Here is a 19,030-nt window from a genome sequence, read left to right on the forward strand (position 1 = left end):
TGGGGAGGAGAGACATAAGAGTTCTTTTTCAGGTTGGAAGCAGAAAATTTCAAGCTATATTGTCTCTCTTAGATCTAAAATCAGTCTAATAAAAGACCTGTTTCAGTCTGTCTGATAAAACTTTGCCTTGCTGATATCCTTAGGCCATCATAGCTGCTACACCATTTTTACTACAGGTAAGGTATCAAATTCCTTTGTCTTATTCAGAGGGCTGGAAGGAACCATGGCAGGTCGTCTAGTCCATCTTCCTGACTTCAGATCAGAATGAAATACACCTATGTCATTCCTGAAACTTATTTATCTAATGTGTTCTTAAAGACCTCTAATGACAGAGACTGCACGACCTCCTGAAGCAATCTTTGTCTTACCTGAACCTTTCCTACTGCAATTTAAACCCATTACTTCTTTGTCCTATCCATCATGGCCATGGGGAATCACTTCCTCTCTTTCTCTTTTCCACAACCTCTTATGTTCTTGAAGACTCTTGTTATCCTCTCACTTTTCCCTTTTTTAAGTTAAACAAACCCAGTTCTTCTACAACTATCTCACTGGTCTTTTTCTCTAGGCTATTTCTGACTCTGACTTTTATATATTCCTAATTATTTCTGCTGCTGTCCTGTAGACTGTGTTTGTTCTGAATTTTTATTGATATCCCAAAGTACTATTTACTCACCAGTACGGAATATGGAGCATGATCCCAAACCAGAGTGAGCATAGAGACTGATTTCACTCTTTCAGGAACAAGTAACCTTTCCTGCCTCAAATTAATACCCCTAGAGCACAACAGCATGTTGGAACCCAAACCTGAGGTGAATATACATGCTTTTCTCTTTGGGAATTTTCTTCTGATCCCAAGAGAAGGTACTTACAGCAGACTAAGGCAAGGTTCCATTAAGGGGAACAGTTCTGAGGCATCTAGCAGAAAATAAATATTTTGTAGTAATAAGAATTTCAATTTTCATACGGACATGTTGCAGGCTCTTAGCATTACGCAGGATGCAGGAGGTTATTATTAGCATCAACCCTACTTATCAGATGGGAAAAGCACAGTACAAAGAAATAATGAGATGAAGCCCAAAGCCACATAATGAGAAATAAACATAAAGCAGACTAGAAAAGAAGATTTCCCGATTTTCCTTTTTCTCTTTTCTTCCCCCGCTGCAGACTCAGGCACTGAATTTTTCTCTGACCTTAAGGGAAGATGATTAAGCCCAGGTTCAGGCTGGAATCCACTGATGGAGTGGGGCAGAGAAGTCAGATGAGCAAAGAAAGCAAATTTCCTTCATGTACCATGACCGGAGTAATGCAATCTATTCTGCTGGAGCTGTATCGGAGCAATGTGATGGCATTCATCTTCCACTCAGTGCCCAGGTAATACCTGCACCTCTTTGCCTTCAACAGAAAGGCAAAAGGATAAGCTCAGATTAACTTTCACGGGGTTTTGTTGCAAAACAAGTGTGTAAAAAATGATTTTAAGTGACCTAGATGATGTCTTTTCATATCAATGTTCAGCAATATCTGCCTCTGTAGATGATGTAGCTGTTAGTACTGTAAGGATCCCTTAGGACAAACTCCTGTTGTAACACATTTTCTCTGCACCAAAGCCTACATAAATGTTAAATGAAGACACTTTAAACAAATATAGGTAACAGAGGGAGAATAAGCCTGTTAATAGAATCAGCACTGCAGTCGCTAAGTCATAATATTTTATTTATTTATTATCTCATAATACCTATAACAAAAGTAACTAGATGCGATAAAATAATACTTACAGACATAGAAGTTGAAATGACTCACCACGTCCAACCCTTCATAAAAACTCCTCTGACTCACAGTATCCAATGAAAGAAAGAAAAGAAAGTATAGCCTCTTTCCAACCCCAAATAATGTTTAGTCGAATGCCTGGCTGAGCACAACAGCCATTGCACATGATGCTTTCAAAAACACAGCCTCCAAAAGAGCCTTAAGACCATCACGCAGTACCCAGGGTGTGGACCTTCAAGCTGTAAGGGAGACAGAGGAAAGAAACATACTTTTTTCCAAATGTGGCCTACTGTCAGCTGCTGGACTGAATCAAGCCAGACAACGGGAAGGGTGATGGAGAGGGCAAAGGGAACAGGAAGAAGGTTCTCAGCACACTGAACAGCAAACGTAGCACGGTAAAGGGATCCGAAGCACTGAACCTTGTGCTACATGAAAAACCAAACAGATATCAAAAGTAGAGAGGAGGGGTATCTGTGCTGCATGTTGAGAGTTAAGTCATTATGAGAAGAAGACTACCTGGTCAGAAATACAGAGAGAAAAGCTGTCCATGTCATAACTAGGAGCAGCAAGGGAATCCAAGAGGACTTCCTTGGCTAATATCAAGCTACACTGGAAAAAAATGGCATTGAAGGACTCTTAGCAGAAAAACAGCAAACACAAATTCTCTCCATTAATCTCAGCAAATCACCTGATTTCCCCTCTTCTGGCAATTGTGGTCCACCTCTCCCAAACTCAGCCTCAGCAATTTCTTTAACACTCAGAGTTTGAACAGATAGCAAGGGAGAGTGCAAGGAGACAACAGTGTGGCCAAAGAAAAGAAAATCAACACCTTCTTTTGAGCACCTCTTTGCTCCACGTCACATCTTTTTTTTCCCTTTCCTTCCAAACTGAGACATGAAAACAGCATAATGCAGAGGCACTCAGATGGCACTGCCAACACAGTGCATAGGAAAACACATTCCCTCCCTGACTCTGATAATTTAGGTTTGTTTTAGTTTCAATCTAATGAACATTTATGCTGTAGCCAATCTTCAATTTATACCCACCTAGTCCAAAGCACAATTATATGACAAGCAGAAAATGCAGCTTTGACTCATAATAATAAGATTGGCACTGTGTCTGGCAGTTTTTCACACTTCGTTTTCATGCCTGCAGCCATATCAGTTGGGCAACGATTTTGCCACATCTCCTAAAAAAGGTCAGGCTGGCAGACAGAAGGTGAGGACTGGGTGAGATGTAATGTTGGAGTAGGACACCTTCTGAGATACCCAGCAATCTCCAGAAAGGGATGTGGGAGAGGCACTTTCTCAAAGCGATGTCTATGTTGAAGAAAAAAACAAGACATGCTTTTCACTCTGTGTTTGCTAATCCAAATTGCTCTGTCTTCACTCTTGCTTGGAGCAGAAGTCCCTGGTTCACATAAGCCCACTGGTAAGTTAGACCTTTTCCAGTGCAGACCTAGTCCTATGGTGCATTTGAGTGCCTCATGGTGGCAAGCATGCTCAGAAGGCCATTTTCAACTATTTTAAAAACAGAAGTATTGTCTATTCAAGACTCTCTGGCAGAGACTCTCTGGCAGACTTTCCATTAGGAAAGGTGCTTTTGTGCTTAATTTAGAAAGTCAGGACCTATCAATAGTATTCTTGGCTTTGCCTCTGACTTGCTATGAGATACCAAAGCCATCACTTAATCTCCTTCTCTCTGCTTCATTTTCTTCATCACTAAAATAAAGTGAATGATACCCAACTCTCCCAGGTAGCAGACTCTAGACTAGTCAATTTCAATTGTATATGTGCTTTGAGATTGCAGAGTGGAAGGTGCTAAAAAAGAGTTGAAGAAGAAATAGGTCCCCTAGCCATCCTTTGGAGTCCTCTCACAGTTTCAGCCTATACAGCCATTCATTTCCTGTCTATGTCTTGTACAGAGTTGGTGCTGCTAAGCAGTGTACCAACAGCTCCTGGTGAAGAAATCTGTTGAGCACAATGGTCCTCATTCTGGCTGGAAGGTGGCTATGAACATACAGATTACTCCTGTTTGGCATCTTCTTTCTCTTGGCTTAATACCAGACCCTATTGCATTTTCACCTGCTTAGCGTGCGGGGAAGTCAGCTCATCCTTTGTGTAACTTCCTTTATTTCTTTATTTTTTCAACAATGGGAAAGAGTTCTTACATGGCCTCTTCGGGGGGAATTTCATGCACAGTTGGTGGTGCCCAGAAGGGAGAAGCAGATGCTGTTGAGATATTCATGGTGTCCAAAATAGAAAGCAATTTATATGGACAATTAAGAAGAGCCACACGGGACTTTAGTGGTTGGAAGCTACAAGTCTGTAAGCAGGCAATTTCTAGGACTTAAAAAAAAAACCCCTGAATTCACCTGGGGCCATGCAAGAGAAGAAAAGTTATATAGAGAGAACAATTCCCAAGTTCATTCACCAGGGCATTAAGATCCTGATTTGCTGAGGAAATGCAATATGTGGTGTCCTGTCACCAACAGGATTTAGAGGACAGAGAAAGCAGTCATAGCAGAACAGGTATGAAATTGTCACTAAGAGTAAAGGCAAAGCAAGCCAAGGTCTCTCAAAAATATTAAAAGAGGATCTCTAAAAGGGTGTCTGTCCTGACACTCATCTGCCAGTTATGCCTACCCTCCTCTGTTTCTCTGTGCCTTAGCTCCTCCAGAGTGTTTTCTCATTCATGACATTACACAAGAAAAAGACCTGATGGAGGGACAGAAATACGGTGGAATGGGTTATATGCCTGGCATTTATTTTCTTGTCATTGTTTTTGCTCTTTTGGCATTGGGCAGCCAGAAAATGTCAGAATTTTCTGTTGACCTGACATTTTTCCTGCTGCTTCATCAATTAAGGGAGTTTCAGTCTCAGGCACAAAGGAGTTAAATCAATTTGCTTCAGAACAGCCCTAAGAAATCACTAAACTCTTTAAAAAGTCTCTGGAGGGCTGGTTGCTGTAGCCTGAGGGGTATGCAAGCTGAAGGGTCAGCAGCCACATTGACATTCGAAGGCGTAAATGTTTCGGAGAAGGGACAGAAATTATGTGATTTCGTCCCTTCTCTAGTTGACTACAGAGCTTAGTGCACTGCCTGTACTTGCCTTTTCCCTAGACATTGCTTTGGGCTATCTTGTTAGGTTCGGAGTCCCTCTGAGAATATGCTGCCTTTCAGCAATACAAAGAGCCAGAGCACGTTTCTCGCTCAGCTCTCCATAGCCAGAGTTAGCACAGGCTGTGCAGGAGCACTGAGAAATCATGCATTGACTCACTTGTTGCTTACTTGCACATGTGAAGTTGGGCCAGCTCAAAAATCCCCTTATGAACCATCACTCTGCAGGATGGTGTTAGATTCTCCTCCAGTTCTTCGGCTGCTGAATTGAACTGTTTCAGCTGAGTAGCTCCAAGGCTTCTGCTGCAGGCAATGTGGGATCTTGCACGGCATTTCTCCTCTGGTTGCTTGATTTAAGTCAGATAAAAACTCTGGAAACAGCTTTCCTGAAGCAGCCAGTCTCTCACAAGACTGAAACTATCATTTGAAAAGAAAGAAGGGACAGAGTGGTGAGACTAGATATAGGACCCAACTTACTTCAGGTACTGCTGAAGTCTGTATTTTTCCTGCCTTTTTCATTCAGATTTCTATGGTGAAAGGAAGTATTATCCATCAAGGAATGAAGGCTCTACTTTGTTTCAGCATCTCTTACTCGTCTACCTTCACCATCTCTTGTAGCCTGGATTCCCATCAGAAAGCTATTCTGCATTTTTATGTCCTTTTCCTGGCTGTTATGCTGCTAGGCCTTGGTATTGTCTGAACTAAAGTGTTTTCTTTCTTTTTTTTTCTTTTTTCCTCTTGTCGAAATAGTATGTGTCCCACTCATTCTTTCCTCAGTACTGTTTCTGACACAACATATACAGACCTAAAGTAGATGTCTGTGTTTTACGACATCTTTAGTTTCTTGCTATATGATGTGTTTTGTCATTCTGAATAAGAGTTCAGCTACTCACAGATAACACTGTAACTGGAGAACTTATGTGAGATGCCGTTCACATAGGGTCCTTGGTCTGAGTCAGGAAGAACGGGGACCTGAAGTTGTCTCTCATAAAATGAGCACTTGGTTAATAGATATTCTGCAGCAGAGCTCTTTCCTTTCCTGAGAAAATTTTCTAAACAGAGGTTTCATTGAACCCTGTTCATTGCAAGAAAAACATCTGGTGTCTACAAACTCAAAACCTCCTATGGAATATAATAGAAAGATTTTTGTGGAATAATTCAGAACTGGTTCTGCAGATAAAGTCTTTGCAATGGGATGCCAAGATAGCCAGCAGGTCCTTTGGATACTTCTTGCGTTGCTGCTCTCCAGAAAAGGCACTACAGAAGAAGGATTTATTCCCCAAAATAAAAGGCTAGCATGGAAAAGCAGAGTTCATGGGCATCATCAGAAGCCTAGTATATCTAAGCCCACAGCTCTACAACCTTGGCAGGCATGCAAGATGAATAAATACAGTATCAGCCTGCTGCTGCTACTCAGCAGAACTTCTTGGCATTAGAACATCAAGCAGGAGATGCAGTCTTCTCTGTCTGATGCTTGTCGTTAGCCAGGACACATGCATAAAGATAACTTCTTGTTTCCCCATTTTAGAACTGCCAAAACAGATGTGAAGGTCAAAGGAATGATGTGGCAGGGGTGTGGCACGCCTCCACTCAGTGTGCACACATTAAAAGGCTTATTCCATAGGGATGGGAAAAAAAGGAAATGAAAGTTATGTCTTTTTTCTTTCTACTGGGTGCCAGGAGCTATGTTTTAGCTGCAACTGAGACAACTCTAGAGAAAGGGGCTGACGGGCAGAAGGAGGGAAGTAGGAACAGTAGGACAAGACAAGATTAACCTGCAGAGAACGGGTGAAGAAATCAAAAGACGAAGGTCAACAAAGCAGGAAAAAAGACAGGGGAGAAAGAATAAAAGCAGAGGGAAATAACCCAAATTCAAAGGTAGTGGCAAAAATAAAAAGGAGAGAAAATATTCACTGAACAGACACAGAACAGAGGCAACCATATAGGTTATCAATTCCAGCCTCCAAATACTAGAGACAACAGTGGAATAGACGTTAAGTTGAGAAACTTCCATAACCTCTGCTTCAATCCCCATTCCAATTCTAAGTCAGAAAACACCACAACCTTGCAACACTTGAGGCAAAAGAGCAAATGCTGCAGTGACTATAACACGTCCAACCAAGACAAAGGGATGAATGAAGGGCCTTAGGAAGATCTTAAGACTCATGCAATTGCATGCAGGTGGGCACACTCAGATATTTCTTGAGAGTGGATCATGCTCCACATGGCTATAGAGGAAGATCAGCCGAGTAATCACTCTAAACAATCCTTGCTCTTCAGTCCAGAAGAAAATTCCTTCCCAATCCCACATCCAATCAATGCTTTTGATTCAAGACACGTCAGTCAGGCAGTACCACTAGGAACATCGGCATAACCCACCTACTACCCTGTCTTTAGCCTTGGCCAATTTCTTGTTTGGGTAATTTAATGCTTCAAAGGAAGATCAATTTGCCCTCTCCCCACTCCTCATTCCTCCCACCCTTACGTACACATCCAAGAGAATAAAGGACTAGGAAATGAAGGGACTTCCTTCTGTACCCCAGTAGTGGTCAGTGGGAGCTCTGAAGCATGAAATTAATTAATTAAAATATAAATGCAGCATAATTCCTTCTATGAACTCAGTAAGCTCTACTTTTTAATTATTTAAGTTCCTTGCCCTTGTTATCCTGTATGGAAGGCCAGAACTTCATTCCTTTGAAGTTTAGAAATCTTCTCCTGATTTCCAAGCTAATTTATAGTCATCTGATCTTTTAGCACTGCTTTTCTTCAGCTGAAACAATTCTCCATCCTGGTATTTACAAAGAGTGTATTTATGAAGAAAAACTGTACTCCTTCTCATCTTTCTTTTGCTAGTCTAACCGAGCCTCCCACACATACTTTTTAAAGGTCTACCACTTCCCCTAATCATTCTCACAACTCTTTACTATACGTCACTTTCCCTTTTCTGATCAGAAGTGACCCAAATTGGCCACAATATTTTAAGCAAGAGCTCCTCAGTCCCTCAAGTCAGTGTACTACTAAAATACTTCCCTTTCTGAAAATACTCTTGCCTGATACATCCCAGAATTGCATTAATCCTTTTCAAGGCAATGCCATATTCCCGCAAAAAGGCAAAGAAAATGTGAAGCAGAAAAGGGAGATGCTGAACAGAAAAATGAAAGCATCCTGAGGAACAACAGACAATTCTGGAGGGAGAAAAAAACCTCCGACTGCCCTGCAAACGTAAAGACATAATCAGCTTTGTAGAAAAGGTAATTCAAAGGAGTAACAGAAAGTCAGAAAGCTGAGGCAAGGCACATCTGTACAAAATCACAGTGTGCTAGCTTTGCACGACCTCTCAGCTTTATGGCGAGTCTCTGACACTGCTTGCTAATGTCAGCGTTTTGGCAAAAGCCGGGCTGACAGCATCACGCTGGTGAGGTGGGGGGACTCTGAGTGCAGAGAAGGCAGGGCGAGTGGATCTGTCTCATGAGTCCTGAACAGGCCCTTTGCAGCAGAGCTTGTAGATTGTCTGTCCAGGGTGCAGTGCTTTTTGCCTAGTAATTTAAGAATTAGCACCCCCTGTATGCTTGTGTGTGCTTGTGTGTGCATGTGTGTGTTTTGTGTGTGTGTGTGTGTATGTTTGACATACAAAACCTACGGTGTCTTTCTTGAGCCCTAAAATTTTAAGGCTAATATATTTTAATAAAAATATTTCACTGTCCCATAGACATGCAAATATTGTCCTTTAACCTATGAAAGAATATAATGGAAGATCTCAAAGTGCTCTAGGAATATTAATGAGAAGTTACAATAATCCCCAGGCAGTGTATGCTTATGTATCTTCTGTGTATTCCACAAGGAGACAAAGTAAGTCCTGCACTAAGTTACCTCACACTTTCCATAGTGAAATGTGATTATGCCTTTTTTCCAGTTATTATTTTGAAGAAAAACTTCAACACTGAATCATTTTGCAGAACTTTAAAACAGAAAATATAGGGGAGAGAAGCTCTACATTTGCTGTTAGACAGTAAAGCTGATGGGATTGGCCTTGTCAAAAGATAAATAAATAAATAACACTCAACAAATTTTCTCATGGGTGGTTTGTATAGCAGCACCTTTGTTTCTGCCAGTGCAGAAGGAAACTCAACTTGCAGCAGACACGCGATATGTCAATTCATTTCCATTGTATTGGCAAGAAGCAACATACACAAGACAGATTTATCAAGCTATCTGAAAGTCTAAGAGCCAAGAATTCTTCTTCCAGCTCTCTCCTCTCCTCTCTGCTTTCCTCCATACACATAGATGCACAATAAAGGCAAATCTGCCACTCCTGCAAGCATAACACTGTGAAGTTCTGCAGTTTTATTGTGGGTGTTTATCATAAAGCATCCTTATCTGTTATCTGCTTATAGAGGAGGCTTTGGTATGTTATTTCAGAGTAATAGCCGAGAGCGAGTTAAATTGCATTAACCTTTAAAGCTGGCATTAATGGGTAACCATGTCAGGAGACTATATTACTGTACAATTTCCTTTTCCTATTCTTATGCTGGATCTGTGTTTAGAGTATTTTTTGCTGTTAGTGCCAGCCTTACACCACAGACTTGGAGCTCTGAGCACAGTACTTGTGCTCTATGGAAGCACTCAGCTGGAAGAAATGTAGGACTGGCTTTCCCTCACCACCGACAGACAACAGGAGAGAAGGCAGGTTCTTGTGATGGAGGCTGTGCATCTTGTCCTTTGGCACAATCAACAGGTGATTCAGTACATGTTCCACACACGTTTTTCACCTGCAATAAGGTGACTTCAGAGCTAGACTGCACTCAGAGCCTAAAGCTAGTAGGTTAGGACTTGCTATTGGACATACCAGTGCAGTATGTAAGAGACAAGTCCCCCCTTATTGCTGCAGAAGTTTGTCAGCAGATCATTGGGAAAGAGAGACCTAGGAACTGAGATTTTTAGATGTGGGGACTAAAACGTATGAGCTGTACTATGTTCTCTGTTGCTCTGGCAGGGAAGACTTCTGCAAGGTACTCCAAGTGTGCAACCCCAATCTAATAGCAGCTTTCCATGAACAGGGACAGCTGGAGCTACTCCAGATCTATTATGGTGTAAATGGAACTGGAACATGGCCTACCACTTATCAGATATTCTCTTCTATGTATTAATTATACACGTAAAAGTTCTGTATTTAGGAATAATCGCAATAATTTATCACTTTCAGAGAACTGTAATTGCAAACACAACATAACCATTTGTCAGCTGTTTCAGATGGAAAGGAGTAGGCTGAGAGAAGGCAGCAGCCTCTTTGATCACATTTTGATTAGGAAGTCTCTTCATTACAGGTTTGGTTTTGTGGACCCTCCTCCCCCTCATAACTCTTCAAGCCTTCTTCACAAGCTGTTTATCCAAAGAATACCCACGCTTGACTCACTTCCCATCAAAGTCCCTCCTGAGCTTTGGAGGGAGAGCTAGCAAGACAATGCTGTGAAAGGACACAACGTCCCCACACAACTGAGGCCACATTCTGAAAATATACAGCTGAAAAAAACTGCCATGATCTTCAAATCTTTCACAAATTGGGAGCCATTAGATTTGGCATTTGGTAAGCCTAGCTTAACACAGAAACATTTCTTCCACAAAGGGGAAGAGGTCCAGAGTTAGTTGTAATACTCAGAAAAAGTCCTGGTGAGAGCAGACATACCTACTCCCTAGACGTCTACATACGGGACATGCCTTGGGTGACGCAGCAGAGGTGTATGTTACTTGGCTGCCATGGAGATGAGTACAACAGAAGAGCCTAAATAGAAGAGAACATGTTTTGTTTTGAAGCACTGTTGCAATAAAGGTGCATGTTAAATACAGAGCCACTAGAGTTGCTTGCCAAAAGCTAGCATTAATTTTTTTAATTAACGCTGCAATTAACATGCAACTAAAATAAAGACTTTCTTTTTTTCTTTTCCTTGTTTCTTAAAAGAAAGCCATAATTGATTGCTTTGCAAGCCTCCCCTGGGAGCACATGTGCTGTGCTCCCCTTTAAAATGGAACTGCGCAGCCTCTTCTCCCGGGCTGATCAGAGAGGCAGCGCAGGCTGGAGATGTTTCCAGGCCTTTGGGTGCACCTAGCTTTGTGCTTTCTCATGAACCTTTTTTTGTCACCAGGGTGGTGCTCAGTGGCATCTTGTTTGCCATGTCCCCAGAAAGGTCTGTCACGGCCCCTATCTAGGTAACCATGTTCCCTCCTTCTAGCTGTAAGGATTTACCATCGTAGTGCAACTCAGCTTATGATATCAACAAGAGTGGGAGCTTGCACATCATTTAGGACTGGTGTGGGACTGTGAAGTTTTGGGCAGCTTTCTAGGTGGTGAAACACATGGCACCTACAGTCTGAGCTGTTTTTGCCTGGAGCTATCAGTACACGGCCCTAAAGGAGTCTATCAGAAGCCCTTATTTTTTTTATTTCAAACAGCAGGGATTCACCCTGTTAGTTCCAGAGGTGCCAGTTACAAGCCCCAGGGTGTCAGACCAAAATAGACTGTACTTGCACAGCAGTAAGCCCCTGCTTTGGGGGGAACAACTCTGGGCCTGCAGCTCTACAGAGGGTTTTGAAACAACGTGTTGCATTTGGAGCAGTAATAAGGATCTCTCTCTCCCTAAGGAAAATAAAGGAAAAAAAATGACAATCATTGGTAGAAATGGTGTTGATTTTTCTTAATGAGAAATGAAATGAAAATTTGGATGAGAATGATGGATGCTGCCAGTCAGAGTTCTTCTTGTTACAGCAGCCAATGCTTCTTCATGTACCCGTCTCATGAAAGTGTCAGAGATATTTAAAAAGAAAAAAAAAAAGAAATATGCTGAAATTAAAATGGAGAAGAAAAAGTCATTTCATACATTTAATGGCATAATGAAGTCTTTTTAATGTAATTTTCTTTACTCTTCTGATTACATATTCACAAAGAGGATCTTCACTTCCATCTTTATTAGGCACTGTGTTTGTCATCATTATGGGTTAAGTATTTTCATAAACATTTGATGAATATTAACCATTTAAAATAAAAAATAACAGTTTATTCTCACTGCAATGACTGCTGCACATGGAGATATTAATACTAGAGTAAGTCACATGAAATCACACACCCCTGCAGCCTCATCCCTGTGGGCAAGGAAGCAGTGCAGAGGCTGGGAGAGAAGAGACTCTCAACCTAGCAAACATGCAGAGTGGCTTGCAAAGCTGGATCCTAGCTAGACCTATAGTCAGGGCTGACAGTGATCCCAAAAGACTACTGAATCTCCCTGTTAGAGACTCGGTGTTCCTGAGTCCTTTCTACAGGTTAAAAAATAACAGGCTGTTTCCTTGCTCCTTTCCCAACATGGCTGCACTCTTCTCTTCCCTGTGCTTGCAAGGGGCTAATCCAGCCCAGGCTCTAGTATAACACCCTGGTTAATTTATATGTCGTCTCTAGCTGGTGCAAATGTCCTAACAAACACATTTTCAAACATGGTCTGTTTTCTACAGCAGGGGAATGGCTTCCTACAACAAACAGTTCCAGAGCCAAGTGCTGCAGAAAGAGGAGGAGGAATGAACACCACAAAAGAAGGTCCACCAAAAAGAGGTTGACTGGTGTTGGGTAAAAACATAATCTGGTTAATCTGTTTTTAGGTAGAGCAGAAAAATGCAGACATAATGTTTTGGGTCAATAAGAGCAGTAGTTATAATGAAATTATAGCTATATTTCATTTTGATAATTTTTATTAAGAAAGGTTTATTTCTCAATGACTGAGTAATTTTAAAAAAGGAAAACAATCGTGTGTACCATTTAAACATTGTCTAACCTCTTTCCTCCATCCTAGTTCTGTTTTGTTTGCACTTTTATCCATTTCCCTTCCCCCAATCAACAAAATAAAAACATCAGTGATGACATCCTAATTTCCAGGAAACACATGAAAGCTCATTTCTGACAGAAGGCTATTGTAACAAAAAAACTTGACCTGTTTCTCGTCACAAGGCACCCGTGTTCCTTCACTTACCTAGAGGAAACAGGAGGCAGCTGATACCCTGGGGGCCTCCCCACCTGTAAACTGATTTTTAGACAGCAGGCACTGGTTCACTCTTCCCATAATTTCCCATACCAGCGCCAACTTGCCTCGACACTAAGAAGACATAGAGCACTTTTTTTAAAAAGAAATTTAGACAGCAGGCACTGGTTCACTCTCTTCCCATAATCCCATGCCAGCGCCAACTTGCCTCGACACTAAGAAGCCATAGAGCACTTTTTTTTAAAAGAAAGAGCAATATGCGAAAGGTGAGGGGAAAAGGTCCACCTGCAGATCTTACAGTGCCTCTTCCCACCTCCCCAAAGTGCAGAGCAATATCACCAGTGCTGTCAAATGTTATTAGAAGGGCCGATATGGGAAGGAGCAGAGGGTTACTCTTTGTTGCCTTCCCAGCCATAAACTGGGTCACTTTAATTAAATCCTGTAGGTAGGGGATCCAGAGCAGAAGACTAAAGAGCCCAAGGGCCCAATTCAAAAGATCCCGACTCGGCCCTGACTGGAGGGGGTTAACAGAAGAATTACTGGTGGCTGTTTAATTAGGATTTGAGCGATGGGGATTGAGCATTAGGCTGGGGTTTGTTTAGGGCTCATGTGTGCTTAAGCACCGAGGTAATTTCACATTGTGCTTTGCTGCGTCCTTCGCTGAGCTCAGCCAGCGCCTTGCGGGAGCTAGAGTAAAAGCTTCACCTGGAGAGAGCAGGAACCTGCCTGCTTCCCCGGATGCTCACAGCAGAGGCTACCGGCGAGGATTTGCTGGGAGAGCAGGGGGCCAAGGAGCGCTCATCCCCGGAATTAGCTCCTCACTCGCTCCCCGGCCGCAGCCCTGGCACATCTCTTCTTACCAGCAGTTAGCGACTCTAATTCCCCAGTCCCACGGGGAGCTGGGCACATGCTGTGCGGGAGCAGTGTGTAATTGCAGGTCTGCAGCAGGGGTATAGAGGAGAGGGAGGCTAAGGGGAGGGGGAAAACTTCAGCCAAAACCTCCTGCCACCCCCTGGCCAGCATCCGTGGGAGAAGGCTGGTGCCTCAGAGCTACATTTGGATACAGACCATGTGCAGCCTCTCTGCCGGTTATCCAGTGTCACAGGATTAGGCAGCCACCCCCTTGCACATTGTGCCCTTCCGGCATGCTGCAACCTGCTAGTAGTCAACATGATGCTCTCTCCAAGCAGAGGATCCCACTCTTCCCTGCAGTCACAAGAGAGGCTTTTCCGAGAAAATAAAATTAGATGTGATTTTCCGCTTCGACTCCTTTTCCAACCCCTCTGTCTAATTTACATTGTCTCAACTGACTGCTTTCCCAAGAAAGCTGCTGAGGTCACTGGTACAGTACAGCAGGACGAACAAGGAGGCAAGACATAGCTCCTGGGAACCACCACCCGTCCTTGTCTGGGTCGGACTTTGAAATCCTGTTCCTGAGTAGAACTTTGCAGCTTGGTATAACATTTTAGTGCCAGGACTGAGGTGTAAACTGGTATTAAGCCTCAGGGTTCTGGGTGCTGTGAAGCAAATGGATTGTCTTCTTTCTGGCTAGTGACTTAAACAGACACAGAGAGTGCTCCCAGTAACTGGAACTCAGCCGTCCACATTGCCAAATTGCTGGCATGGCCCCTGGCATGGTTTTGGCCCAGGCCAGCCAGCAGCATCCCAGAGGACTCCTGGGCACAGCCTGTGATTTAGCATGGGCCAGGGATCCTTTCCCATAGGCAGCTTGCACACAGCCACCTTGGTCTGGAGGGAAGGAGAGCTTTGTTGCATGGAAACAGGGCACTGCAGGCCAAGCAGCCTCAATATCAGGGAACTTTTCTGAGACATATCTAATTCCCTGGCACAGAAGTAGGCTTTTTCACCAAAAGTCTGCTCAGGACTACTCAATAGAGAGAAGGGCAATCCCCTTCCGAGGCAGGCTTTCCCCAGCTGGGCTGAGCCCCATAAAGCTGTGAGACCTTCTCCTGGACTTGGATAAGGCCTTTCAGGCGGGGAGGGAATAAACAAATCTAGTTGAGTTTAGCAGCGGAACAAAGAATCTAGGATATGGGGAAAAAAGTCCTTTATGCTGTTAAAAAGTGGGTGCTGTAGAGCCTGGGTGGCAAGAACAGAGGAGGCAAGAGAAGCATTCAGCTCCGGCTTGCATGCCCATGTCTGGGAAGCAAGGTTCAGTATCTCTAAATAGTCTTAAACTAGACTGGCTTGTTATTAGTGGAAACCAAGCCCTTGCATGTTATTAGTCAGCAGATGGTATATAAATGTGATGTCAGGAACCAATCTAGCACGACCCACGGCAAGAAGGAGGATGATTAAACAGGGAAATGAAACAGAGCCGAGGAATGTCACAAAAGAGTCAGCACAGAGGGACTCAGATCCCCAGCAGCACAGGGGCTTTAGACCACAGGAAAAAGCTTTGCCAAGGAAAAAAAGCAAAAAGTGAATCTGTAAACAGAGCTGACCAGGGGGGATAAAGATGAAATGGAAGCAGACTTTTTTACTATCTCAATCAGGGAGAAAAAAGTGACAAGAACTGACTGAGACGCTGAAAAGTGAGTGATATGCTATTGCCAAGAATAACGCTCAAAACACTGTAACAGCTGATAGAGGTACTGAGCGTCATGAACCCAGACAAAATAAGACTTCAGAGACATCTCTCGGTTAAAGAAAAAAACAACCAACAAACTAACTGAAAGCCTTCAGCAACAGAAAAGGGAGCAGATGTTAGCGCCGAGAGCACTAGACTCCACAGGCAACTTTGGAGACCGCCGTCAGCGACTCCCAGTGAAAAAGGCAGGTGCATCTCTCCCTTGGAATACAAACGCAGTGGAGTCTGTCCTTACCCCAGCATACTCACAGAGAGCCCTCACTTTTCTTTATTCTTATCTAGGACAAATGATGTCCCTCAAGAACTAGCCCAGAAGGGCCAAAAACATCTCGTTCTCTTCCTGTCCCCTCACTTCCGTGCAAGAGACAGGGTGTTTGCCCTCCTCTGCTTTCCTACTGTTTCTCTGCTCCAGTATCCTCATTTCCAACAATGATGTTCAGACTCAACCCAACAGGTTCTGGGTTTGTCATTAAAAGAAACCTGTATCAGACTCCTCCCAGAGAGAATAACAGGTAATTTTCTTTTCCCAAGAAACTCAGGGCTCTTTTCTAATTCTTCACTTAACTTTCTGGAGAGGTTCAGCCCCCACGTTTTGCTGGCCCATATAACCTGCTTGTCCAGCTGGCTTCAGGCAGAAGCCTCCTAACCTAGTCCTGGTGGGGGCATCTTCCATTCCAGCCCCTTCAGGCAAATGGAGAAGAGGATAAACCAGCTCCATCAGACCTCTGCGAGTGCAGCTGCACCATGAAATGTGCAGATACCTGAGTTAGATCCAAGCAAGCTCAGGTATCTATATCAGTGCACAGTGTAGAGAGGCACTTTTGGGAGACTGGCCCTGGCTAGCTAACCCTACTTGCAGTGCGGGACCCAGGCAGCTTGTCATCTTCCAGAACTAGCTGTCTCGGCTCTGCCTTGGGCATCTCTTTCAGGATTCAGTGGTGTGTCATGCAAACGCATCTGCAGAAGAAGGCCCTCCGATGATCTACAGCCTCCAGCAACCCAGCTCAGTGCCCAGCGCAGACCCCAGAGGAGGTTCCTCTGCTGGCGGTGGGTGTATTTTTATTTATTCCTTTTTGCCTATATACATTGTAATGTATAATTAATGCTTCCGCAGTGTTTTTTTGATCTTGCATGTCATTTTTATTTTTCCCATCGCACCTCCCTTGCCTTAGCATATGCCATTTTATTTCTTATATTTCTCCCACAATCAACCATCCTCCCTCCCCACCTCTCTCCCCCTTCAGTTTAGACCACTCTCCCACCTCTCTGCAATATAGACCATCCCCCCATCTCTTTCCTTCCTCCATCTCCCTCCCTCCCTTCCTTCCTCCTTCCCTCGTTGCTGCCGGTTGCCGCCCGGCCTTTTCCCCTCCCTCCCTCCCTCCTTCCTCAGTATAGGCCACCCCCCCATCTCCATCTCCCTCTCCCTCTCCTGTCAGCAAACTCACTCTCTCCCCCTCCCTTTTTCCCTCCCTCCCTCCCTCCTTCCTCAGTATAGGCCACCCCCCCATCTCCATCTCCCTCTCCCTCTCCTGTCAGCAAAGCAGTTTATGGGCAGTTGCAGTCTCATCTATCAGTCCAATTCATCTTTCCCTGCAGCCTTTGGGGGAGAGCGAGAGGAAAAACCACAAGCTGCCTTCCTAAAGAAACCAGTGGCAGCCACGGGCATTAATATGAGAAGCTTGAGAAGGTGTCGTTTTTCACTCAAGCTGACATTTAAGCTGTTTCATAAATATGAAATCAAACCAAGGGCCCAGATGGGCCTCCACCCCCTCCTCTTTTGACTAAGAGCGGCTGTGATACTCTCTTCACCAGCTTAAAACAAGGGGATGACAGGAGCAAATCCCTGGGAGATGAAGGATAGAAGGAGCGACTGTTCTCAGCGTCACCTGTGACGTTTATACTAGTTTCAGCAAAGACCCACCAACCAGTACAGGAGACCCATCAGTCGCTATTGGTAGTGGCAGGTTTTCTGAGATGGGATTTCCCTCTGAGTGCACAAGGCAATGGGGTGGATATTTTCCCTGCTACACCTACAAGGGATGGTGGATCTCTTTCCATTGACAGTTCTCTTATCACCATAACTGTTTCACACACATGCAGAGCCTGATTTCAGGAGAGAAGAAGGTATAAATCTCTGTTCCTGGTCCTTTTTAGAAATCTGGTCTGCTTACACCACCCCAGTCCCTATGCAGCATGTGGTACCATTACAGGTGTGCAACACCTCGAGTGCAGTACATCCCAGAGAACCAGCACAGTTTTTAGGAGTATTTACTGGACCAGCTGGGAGAGCTGGAACGTCATCCTCCCCTCCACTCCCATTAGGAAGCAATTCCTTTCGCGGCTGGTATGAGGAAGAGGTGTGTTAATGACCTGTTAATGACCACAGATCCCAGGAGCAAGGGAAAGGAGGTAGATCCTGCTGCCTTTTCTTGCCCCAGGAGGGTCTCTGAGTTTGTCAGCGGTGTCTGCTTTGCTGTGCCCACCCTGCTGGCACTGCTTCAGACCACCATCCACCCCACTGTCCCTACAAATCCATATTGTACACGCAGGCAAGCGGAGAGGGTCACAGCCTGAGGAGAGGAGACATGGATATGGCACCTTTATATATGCCACTAGATATTACTGGCAGTGACACAGCTCCTTGGGATCCAAGCATTAATTACAACTGCCCTGAAATTGCTCGTCAGCCTATATAGGATACGATAGCAGAAAGTGACCTCTCGAGGCACTGAGCTCTGCCTCTTGGCTTCACAGAGAGCCATGTCATACTGTCTTATCCCTCAACACGGCATGCTCATAACGCCTTACACTGTCTGCCCCTACTGTAGCCCTTGAAAAGCTATGATCAGACCACTCTCCTCCGACGGGCAGATACCATCTAATTCCCAGTACAAGTTTAGCTGACCACTTTTGTGAGAACAGTGAACTTCAATTAAAGTAGCTTTTCTCCTTCCCTTGTGTTTAACCCAATTGTGTGTTTACAGAGAATAATTGTGTCCCCCAGTCTCTGTTTGACTAGACTGAACAGGGCAGGCTCATTTCCTCTGACATGATGGGCTCACTGTTCCCCTGATCATACAGGTTTCCTGTGTTGGCGTTTGCTCCAGTTTTAATTCTTCTCTCTTGAAAATGCTTGACAAGAATGACACCAACTCTTCCAGGTGATGTCTACACCTCCTTCATACAACAACCATGGTACTCCCCTCTTGTCTAGCATGTGCTTCTCCCCTGGCACATCCTACGATCTCATTTACCTCTTGCATGGCCATTTCAAGTTGTTAGCTCATAGTTGTACTGTGATTGACTGCTACAAGCAACTCTGTCTTATGTTTCCTTGTTTCAAACTGATAAGCCTTCAGTGTGCAGGAGAAACTCTCATTCACAGTGCCCAAATCTGTGGCCTTGCATTTCATGCTGCTGCATTGCCTCACATCCCTGTTAGCCAAATCCCCACAATACCTTGTGTGATATTCTGGTGATTCTAGGCATTGATGATGCTGCCTGTTAACCCCCTCC

The sequence above is a fragment of the Aptenodytes forsteri genome, unplaced genomic scaffold (genome assembly GCF_000699145.1).
Source record: "Aptenodytes forsteri isolate BGI_AS27 unplaced genomic scaffold, ASM69914v1 Scaffold379, whole genome shotgun sequence".
In the NCBI taxonomy this organism is placed as follows: domain Eukaryota; kingdom Metazoa; phylum Chordata; class Aves; order Sphenisciformes; family Spheniscidae; genus Aptenodytes; species Aptenodytes forsteri.